The sequence below is a fragment of the Apium graveolens genome, chromosome 7 (assembly GCF_009905375.1).
Source record: "Apium graveolens cultivar Ventura chromosome 7, ASM990537v1, whole genome shotgun sequence".
Classification (NCBI taxonomy): Eukaryota; Viridiplantae; Streptophyta; class Magnoliopsida; order Apiales; family Apiaceae; genus Apium; species Apium graveolens.
The window spans coordinates 116,238,381-116,248,628 of NC_133653.1; the positions used below are offsets into that span (position 1 = coordinate 116,238,381).

The 10,248-nt window shown below is 35.9% G+C and overlaps 1 non-coding gene across 1 annotated transcript; it reads right to left on the reverse strand.

The window, feature by feature from the left end:
• Nucleotides 1-7,895: 7,895 nt before the first annotated feature.
• Nucleotides 7,896-8,002, reverse strand: LOC141675729 (small nucleolar RNA R71). Its single transcript, XR_012556367.1, has one exon. It is a non-coding gene; the product is annotated as a small nucleolar RNA R71 (small nucleolar RNA).
• Nucleotides 8,003-10,248: the final 2,246 nt, after the last annotated feature.

A 10,248-nucleotide genomic window follows, 5' to 3' on the forward strand; every position in this document is an offset into this window, starting at 1 on the left:
CATGTGGGAGGACATGTCTACTTTCTGCAACAAATTTTCACATTTCCACCATGAGGACAAGGTGGCTATCTGGGGGGAAGTAATGTAATGCACCAAGACAGCACACGTCAAGTGATAACATACTCAAGAAGGAAGGGCAGAAAAGTAATATCACACATAAATAATTAAAGTACAGTCAGCAGTGGAGTCAAAGGGTAAAATAGAGAATGCAGAGGAAAAGAGGATCATATAATTTAGGGGAAATATCATTAGGGTTTCATCTTATTATTCTTTTGTAATCGTTTACTGCCAAACTTTGAGAGACCTGGGCTCTCGAAACATCCAGCATATCCTTTAATTTAATGAGTAATTATGTTTGTTGTTTTTATCAAAGTTATAGATCTCTGCTTGTAGTTTCAGTTGAGTGTAAGAATTAAGTCATTCCATCACAGAAAGTCCGTCAGAAAATAGAGAGAAAAAGAGAGAGAAAGAGAGAGAGAGAGAGAGTAAAAGAAATAAGAGATTAAAGTAAGAGATAAGATAAAAGATTTGTATAATCTTTTATCTCTAATATTTATACTCTTCCCATTCAACGGCTCTTTTTGGAAGTAAAATAGACATGTGACACCTGGCAGCATGTAAATAGTCAAAATATTATTAGTGGGCACGGTAAACGTGCAGTAATTATTGCTCACATGCGGTTACCAAAACAAACACGCAACCCATTAACCAAATGATTATCACTGTTTTTATCTCACTTAATTATTTTCTGATAAATATGGTCGTTACAGTAAAAACTATAAATAAGTCAAATAAATAAATAATGCCACGTAAGCATCAGGATTTGCATCAGAACTTGACTATTATCAAAATTTAACGATCATCAGAACATGGCTCATGTACTCAAAAAAATGAATGACTATTTTTGTGTTTCTCCACACAAATACTTACTGGTTTCTTCAGAGTTTAATCATCAGAACTTTCATCAGAACTTGTCCTCAGAATTTATGCAAATAATACTTAACTCTTTATCAGAAACAACTTAATCACCACAGTAATTTTCATCATTCATATGGAGTGATAGTGTATGTATGTGCAAATGATCAGAAAAAGATTAAAGTCTGATAAACTTCAGTATATCTTAGAAATAAGGCATAACTAAGAAAAGTGCTTAAAATCTCTCTTGAATTGTGAAGTCTACTATAGAATAAAGTTATGCAAGAATCCACTTCACTATTTGTGCTCATTTTATGCATCTTTTGAAATTCTTTAGACAGTGGCTTCTTAGTGTAAATGAGTTACAAATGCCATCAGAATTTATGTTGTTATTAGAGTATTTCTCCAGTAATCAGAGAATGTAAAAAGTCACCAAGAAAAATTAATTTGCTTTTCTAATACATATTACTTAATACCAGCAATGCACTTGGATCTTCCATTTCACATATTTACTCTAGATCTCAAAGGAGTACCTGATTTCAATTTTTCTTTTCTTTTATTTTCTTCAGATAAGTGAGGCTTATCAAGCATATAGTTCATCCTTAAGATTTATTGACATCAGAATTTTACAGATAAGAAGCAATAATCTAGTTTGTGACTTAGTAATAAGATTTATAAAGTAAATTTGACTCAGATCAAAATCAGAATTTGCTCGTGTTATTGATTTCCACATAAATAACTAATTCAAACATGGGATTCATAGTTTGTTAAAGACTACTAAGTCAGCATCTAACAAGATAATCCTCATTGGATTGAATAGTCACAGAACATTCAAAACACTTTCAGAGTTTATAGAATCACATCAGATAATAAGAAGTGTTTAATATGTAACAATTTAGGCACATATTACATTGAGATAAGAAAATCTGTAAACACTGATCATAAAGTCTGATGTATGAGAACAAAAACTAAACAGATTTTGAGAAAGAACCTGAAACCATTCCAAGTTCATTTACCAGTCTTGTAAAGTAGCTTCATATAGTGATTTTGTGAAGATATCTGCTAGTTATTAATCTGTTGGAACAAAATACAATTCCACTGTACCTTCTATCGCATGTTCCCTTATGAAATGGTACCTAATGCTGATGTGCTTTGTCATTGAGTGTTGAACTGGATTTCCTGTCATAGCAATAGCACTTTGATTATCACAGTAAATAGGTATTTTAGAAAATTCTAACCCATAGTCCAGTACTTGATTCTTCATCCAAAGAATCTGTGCACAACAGCTTCCTGCAGCAATATATTATGCTTCTGTAGTTAACGTGGAAATTGATTTATGTTTCTTGCTAAACCAAGAAACCAATCTGCCTCCAAGAAATTGGCAGCTTCCACTAGTGCTTTTCCTGTCTATTTTGCATCCTACAAAATCTGCATCTGAGTAACCTATTAGCTTAAAATCTGATTCCCTAGGATAGCACAATCCTAGATCAGCTGTACCCTTGAGGTACTTGAAAATTCTTTTCACAGCTATTAGATGAGGTTCTCTTGGATCAGCCTGAAATCTTGCACAAAGACAGGTAGCATACATGATATCAGGTCTACTAGCAGTAAAATAGAGTAAAGAGCCAATCATACCTCTGTAGTCAGTCATATCTATTGATGCTCCAGTATCTTTATCTAACTTGGTGGCAGTGGCCATGGGAGTTGATGTAGTAGAACTGTCTTGCATTCTAAACTTCTTGAGTAAATTTCTGGTGTACTAGGATTGATTTTATGAAAGTACCTTCTTCAGTTTTCTTGACTTGAAGTCCCAGAAAATAGCTAAGTTCTCACATCATACTCATTTGATATCTTGACTATATTAACTTGGAAAATCTTTCACAAAGTTTTGTATTTGTAGAGCCAAAGATGATATCATCAACATATATCTGTACCAAAAGTAAGTCATTTCCATGGTTGAGGTAGAATAAATTCTTGTCAATTGTGTCTCTGTTAAATCCACTTTCTAGAAGAAATTGAGCCAGAGTCTCATACCATGCTCTAGGAACTTGCTTAAGGCCATAAAGTGCTTTGTCAAGCCTGTAGACATGATTTGGAAATTTTAGATCTACAAAGCCTGGAGGTTGTTCAACATATACCTCTTCTTCCAATTCTCCATTGAGAAAAGCACTTTTCACATCCATTTGAAAGACTTTGAACTTCTTGTGAGCAGCATAAGCCAAAAAGATTCTTATGGTTTCCAATCTAGCAACTGGAGAAAATGTTTCATCATAGTCAATACCCTCATGTTGAGAGTAACCTTTAGCAACCAGCCTTGCTTTATTTCTTGTAATTATGCCATCACTGTCAGTTTTATTTCTGAACACCCATTTTGTACCAACAATTGATCTGTTCTTTGGTCTTGGCACTAGGGTCCAGACTTTATTTCTTTCAAATTCATTTAACTCTTCCTGCATTGTTTGCACCCAATCAGCATCTTGAAGAGCTTCTTCCACTTTCTTTGGTTCAGTCTGAGATAGAAAGGAATGATAGAGACATTCATTTGTTGTTGATGTTCTAGATTTGACACCTGCTTCAGGATCTCCAATTATTAAGTCAGGTGTCTGTGATTTAGTCTACTTCCTTCCAGATGGAAGTTGATCTCTAGAACTGGATCCTCCCCTATGATGCTGTCTCCATCAGCATTTTCTGATGCTCCCCCTGAAGTTATGCTCTCTAAGATTCCAAAATTTGAGTTGGATCCTTCAGGAATTGAAGAATCAGAGTTTCCAGAATTGTCAGAATTTGGCTTATCAACACTTGATGAATCAGAACTTGAAGAGTCACTGACAGGTTCTGATGCTTCTTGAGAGTCTTGAGATGTGGTATGATCATCAGCTTGCTCCCCCTGAATAGGTGCATTTTCCTTTGGAGCAATTACCATAGTTTCAATGACATCAGAATTTAACCCGTCAAAACTTACAGGACCAGGATTTAGGTCATCAGAATTTACAGAATCAGAATTTACATCTTCATTTTCAAATCTCAGTTGATCATGATCATTGAAATCTTCAAGTTCAGTAATATTTTTATTATCAAAAGATACATTGATAGATTCCATGACAACCCTTGTTCTTAAATTATAGACTCTGAAGGCTTTTGTGGAAAGTGGATATCCAACAAAAATTCCTTCATCAGCTTTTAGATCAAATTTTGACAGCTGTTCAGAATGAGTCTTAAGAACAAAACACTTGCATCCAAATACATGAAAGTATTTCAGATTTGGCTTCTTTTTCTTCACCATCTCATATGGTGTTTTTCCATGCTTATTTATGAGTGTAGCATTCTGTGTAAAACAAGCAATCTGCACAGCTTTAACCCAAAAATAGGTTGGTAGCTTTTCTTCATCAAGCATAGTTCTTGAAGCTTCAAAAAGAGTCATGTTCTTTCTTTCTACAACTCCATTCTGTTGTGGAGTTCCAGGTGCAGAAAATTCCTGCTTTATTCCATGCTCTTTGCAGAACTCTTCCATGATTGAATTCTTGAACTCAATGCCATTATCACTTCTTATTATTTTAACAAAATCTTTGACTAACTTATCCAATTGTCTAACATGATCAGTTAGAGTAGATGTAATTTCATTCTTCTTGTGCAAGAAATACACCCAAGTGTATCTTGTGAACTCATTGTAATATACGTAAATTTTATATTTTATATAATAATAATAATAATAATAATAATAATAAAATATTAATAATAACAAAATTAATAATAAGTTTTGAATTAAATTTTGAATAAGAATAAGTTATTAAATATATTGATTAAATTAGAAATGATAAAGGAAAGATAATAATGTGCAATTAATTATTAAAATTCTAATTCTAATAGTTAGAGGATAGCTTTTGCAATATATATACTAAAACACGAGCATTATTCATGTCCGCGAGTAGAAAAAAAAGAGCAAAAAAAACCCTAGAATAAGAATCAGAGAAAGCGCGGCCATCATAGAAACAAAAGAACACAGGGGAGATTACCAGCGGGAGAAACCCTGTCATTCATACGTTAGCACAAAAGGGTAATCTTATTGTCCTTACTCCAATTTTTAGTATAAATAATTTAATATTCAAATGATCTCATGCTTTTGTCTGTTAGAGTAAAGAATTAAAGTTTTGATTTTGTTCTTAACAATACATATCTTCGGTTTCCTTCTTAGGTTGTACAATCACTTATTTTAATTTGTGTTAGGGTAGTGAAGCTATATTCACATGTTCTATCACCGAGTCCTATAGTTTTAATTTTGATATCTATTTTTTTATAATAAGTTTTAATACGTTATTACATGTGTTGTGAATATTTAATTTTTTTTACTATTATTATCATGGTCCAATATGAATATACGAATTATGCTACTATGCTCTATTTAAATAGGTTTCATATTTATATTATATATAATTAATGATTGGCACCTAGAGTTTTTATAATGTTTACAACCCAGTTTGTTATATTATTCTCAAGTATGTATTTGGATCACTATAATCTATGTTAAATGATTTGTAATATAATCTATGTTAAATGATTTTTAATATAATCTATGTTAAATGATTTGTAATATGTTAGTATTTTTTTTAAGTTATGTTAACTAATGACTAGTTATATGTTATCTGCTAAGTCTATTAGTTTGATTTTTATTGTTAAATTCAAGTTATTAAAGCTTCAATGTCCTTGCAATAATATCTATATTATTATTATATTAAATTGGTGGTCAGGCATGTTAACTAGCATATGATATAACAAAGTCAGGGCGTACGGATAACACTATTTTGTATTTATTATTGTTCAAGGCTAGTGGGCTGCTTATAGGTCTTAGATGTGCTTGACAATTTACGAGTAAATGATAAGTGGCATTTTATACCACTTAGAACGTCTTATAATAGCTTAAATTGATGTCTTGAAATCAAGTTTTTTGTGTATTTGATGCGTTTTTCTAGTGTTTGTGTATTTCAGGGTATTATTTGCATTTCTGGAGAGATTTCATCAAGAATAAGCCTTGGCATATGTTTGGCATTGCAAGTGGGAAGATGAGAGCAGAATGCAGCAAGAAACGGGAGCAAAAACAAAGCATTTTCCAGAAGGGGTCTGAGCGCCCGCTCAGCTCTACTGAGCGACCGTTCAGGAAGCTGAGCGCCCACTCAGGAATGCTGAGCGGCCGCTCAGGGACGGAAATTTAAAATAATTATTTTAGACTCTTAATTCTGTTAAGCTTCCAACTTCTGAGTTAGCTGGGTTTTATGGGACTCCTATATAAGTAGTTTTTAGAGATGTTTCACATAGTGTTGAATCGTAATATTAATCAATGAGCGAGGAGATAAGGAAGAAGACCGTTTTAGCACGCCGCAATGAAGAGGAAGCATATCTTCTTGTGATTCTTTATTTCATTGTAACGTTGGATGCTAGTTTTCTTTACTTTGAACCTATTTACTCTTGTGACGTACTCTGGTTTAATATAAGTAGTTTTAATTATTCTCGTATGTTATTATCATATTTTCTTATGAACCCATGATAACGATGAGTTCTATCATGGGCTAATCGTGATCATGGGGTCGTAACGGATTTACTATGGAATTCTTTAGTTAGTTGTTTAATACCTTAATGTGTGATGAGTGTATGATATCTAGTTTTGGTTGTGCTTATTTGTCTTATGTGCGTCGCGAACATATAAGATAGGGTGTTAATCTCTTGTGAAGCGACGGTGGATCTTGAGGTTTAGAACTTGCCATGCTAGCATAGGTTCATGTATGAGTATGCATGATTAGTGGGTAACTTTAACCGTTTTACTTGCCCTGTGAAATCAAGAGGAATAACTTGTGCTTAAACCGTTATGTTGTCAAATTCTGTAGACATATAGGGTCTCAACATAATTTATGCCTATTCAACTTCTGTCTTAATTGTGGATGCTTGGTAGAATGGTATTAGTATAATGAAAGTTGGCTTTTATCAGTTTCGTGTTGTTTGATTAATATCATCACTGTTGCATGCTAAGGGTAATAACAATGACTATTGAAGGAAGTAGTAATGAAGTTGTGATCTCATGTGTGTTTTAATATTGTTAATTCAAGTGTCAATTAAGTGCTTAATTCTCGTAGTTAATTGTAGTTAATAATTAGTTAATCAAATCTAAGTGTTATTGTTTTGACATTGAGAAGTAATAATACATTGGTGAGTGAGTGTCAATTGAACATAATTAGTCTGAGTCTCTGTGGGAACGAACTAGAAAGTATTTTATATTACTTGCTAACGCGTATACTTGCGTGTATTATTAGCGCGTGTTTCCGTCCTAACAAGTTTTTGGCGCCGCTGCCGGGGACTCGGCTATTTGTTTAGTTAATGTACTTACCATCAGTGGTCATTAGGACTCATTGATTAAGACGAGTTACTTATTGTTTTTGGTTGTGTTTCAGATACTTTAGCGAGCATTTATACAAACACGTTCTCGTACTCGCAAGACGACTTTAGATATGGCTGAGGAGACAGACGAAGTTCTTGATATTCCAGAGAAGATAGATTTTGAAGATTCGGATTCAGAAAGTGAGCAGAAAGAGCCAGTAATCATGGGTGATCATATAGTTCCGGCAGATCCAGCTCTTATGGACTTTTCTCGGCCTAAAATTGATGACATTCAGTCTAGCATCATACACCCGGTTATTGAGGCCAATAACTTTGAAATCAAGCCTGGCACTATTCAGATGGTGCAGAATTCCGTTTCTTTCGGAGGTGCTGCGACTGAAGACCCCAACATGCACATAAGGAATTTTGTCGAGATCTGTAGTACTTTCAAATATAATGGTGTGACTGATGAGGCTATCAAGCTGAGGCTTTTCCCATTCTCACTGAGGGATAAAGCTAAGGATTGTTTACATTCTGAACCAGCTGGGTCCATCACTACTTGGCAAAATCTTGCGCAAAAGTTTCTGGTGAAGTTTTATCTAATGGCGAAGACTGCAACTATGAGGAGTGCTCTTACTCAGTTTGTGCAGCAACCTACAGAATCCTTGTGTGTAGCTTGGGAGCGCTACAAGGAGATGTTGAGAAAGTTTCCACATCATGGTATGCCTGATTGGATGTGATCACTGGTTTCTATAATGGTTTGGGGCCCAATCTCGGCCCATGCTCGATGCAGCAGCTGCAGGCGCCTTGTGGGCCAAAAGCTATACTGAGGCTTATAATCTGATTGAGACGATGGCTGCAAATGAGCATCAAAACCCAACTCAAAGGATGATGCCTGGCAAGATAGCAGGTATTTTGGAAGTTGATGCAGCTACAGCTATTGCCGCGTAGCTCCAAGCGCTGTCTATGAAGGTCGATTCTTTAGCCACCTATGGAGTCAATCAGATCACTATGGTCTGTGAGCTTTGTGCAGGTTCTCATGCTACGGATTAGTGTTCTCTTGTTAATGAATCTGTTCAGTATGTGAACAATTATCAGCGACCGCAGCAGCCTGTGCCAGCTACTTATCATCCTGACAACAGAAATCATCCAAATTTCAGCTGGAGTAATAATCAGAATACTATTCAGCAACCATATCAGCAAGGCGTAAGTAAATAGTTTAATCCACCTGGATTCCAGCAACCACAGCAGTATGCTCAAAGGCAATCATATCCTCAACAAGGAGGTGCAGCTCCACCCTCTAGTGCTGATTTTGAGGAACTTAAGTTGTTGTGCAAAAGTCAGGCGGTTTCTATCAAGACCTTTGAAAATCAAATCGGTCAAATAGCCAATGCAGTGCTCAATTGTCAACCTGGCACACTTCCCAGTGATACTGAAGTTCCAGGCAGGAAGGAAGCTAAAGAGCAAGTCAAGGCTATTACCTTAAGGTCTGGAAAAGTTGATGATGATGAAAAAGCAAAAGACGAAGAAGCTGAAGTTGGTGATGAAGAAGCTAAGCAAGGGGAGAAAGCGGCGGAACCAAGGAAGACTACTGTTGAACACACTCTTCCTGAGGGTGATACAGGGGAGAAACAGCTCTATCCTCCACCACCTTTCCCTAAGAGATTGCAACAATAAAAGCTGGATAAGTAGTTTGGTAAGTTTTTGGAGGTGTTCAAGAAACTTCACATCAATATACCTTTCGCTGAGGCTCTAGAGCAAATGCCTAGTTATGCGAAATTTATGAAGAGTATTCTTTGAAGGAAAATGAAACTGGATGACCTTGAAACCGTTGCTCTAATGGAAGAATGCAGTGATGTGCTGCAACAAAAGTTACCTCCAAAGCTTAAAGATCCAGGTAGCTTCACCATTCCTTGCACCATCGGTAAGTTGTCTTTTGACAAGTGCCTGTGTGATTTGGGAGCAAGCATCAATCTGATGCCATTTTCGATCTTCAAAAAGTTGAATTTGCCTGATCCAAAGCCCACCTACATGTCTCTACAATTGGCTGATCGTTCTATTACATACCCACGAGGCATAGTGGAGGATGTGCTAGTAAAGGTGGATAAGCTCTTCTTTCCTGCAGACTTTGTTATTCTGGATTTCGAGGAAGATAAGAAGATTCCCATAATCTTGGGGAGACCTTTCTTGGCTACAGGCCGTACCTTGATAGATGTGCAGAAAGGTGAACTTACTATGCGGGTGCAGGATTAGGATGTGACATTCAATGTATTCAAAGCGATGAAATTCCCTACAGAAGATGAGGAGTGCTTAAAATGGATTTGATTGATTTTGCGGTTACTTCAGAACTTGATCATATGCTAATGTCTGATGCATTAGAGAAAGCCTTAGTGGGGGATTTTAACAGTGATGATGAGGATGGAAATGAGCAACTACAATATCTAAATGCTTCTCATTGGAGGTGAAAGCTAGATATGCCATTTGAATCTCTTGGTGCTTCTGACCTCAAAAATGCTGAAGGAAAGCTCAAACCATCTATTGAGGAAGCACCTACCTTGGAGCTTAAACCATTGCCTGAACACTTGAGGTATACTTTTTTAGGTGATGCATCTACTTTACCTGTTATTATTGTATCTGACCTTTCAGGAAGTGAGGAGGACAAGCTCCTGAGGATCTTGAGAGAATTCAAATCGGCTATCGGATGGACTATAGCGGACATCAAAGGGATCAGCCCTTCATACTGCATGCATAAAATTCTGCTAGAGGAAGGTAGTAAGCCGACTGTTGAGCAACAGTAAAGACTTAATCCTATCATGAAAGAAGTGGTGAAGAAAGAAATTCTGAAGTGGCTGGATGCAGGAATCATTTATCCTATTTCTGACAGTTCTTGGGTGAGCCCCGTGCAATGTGTACCTAAGAAAGGAGGTATCACAGTGGTAGAAAATGAGAAGAATGAGCTCATCCCTACTC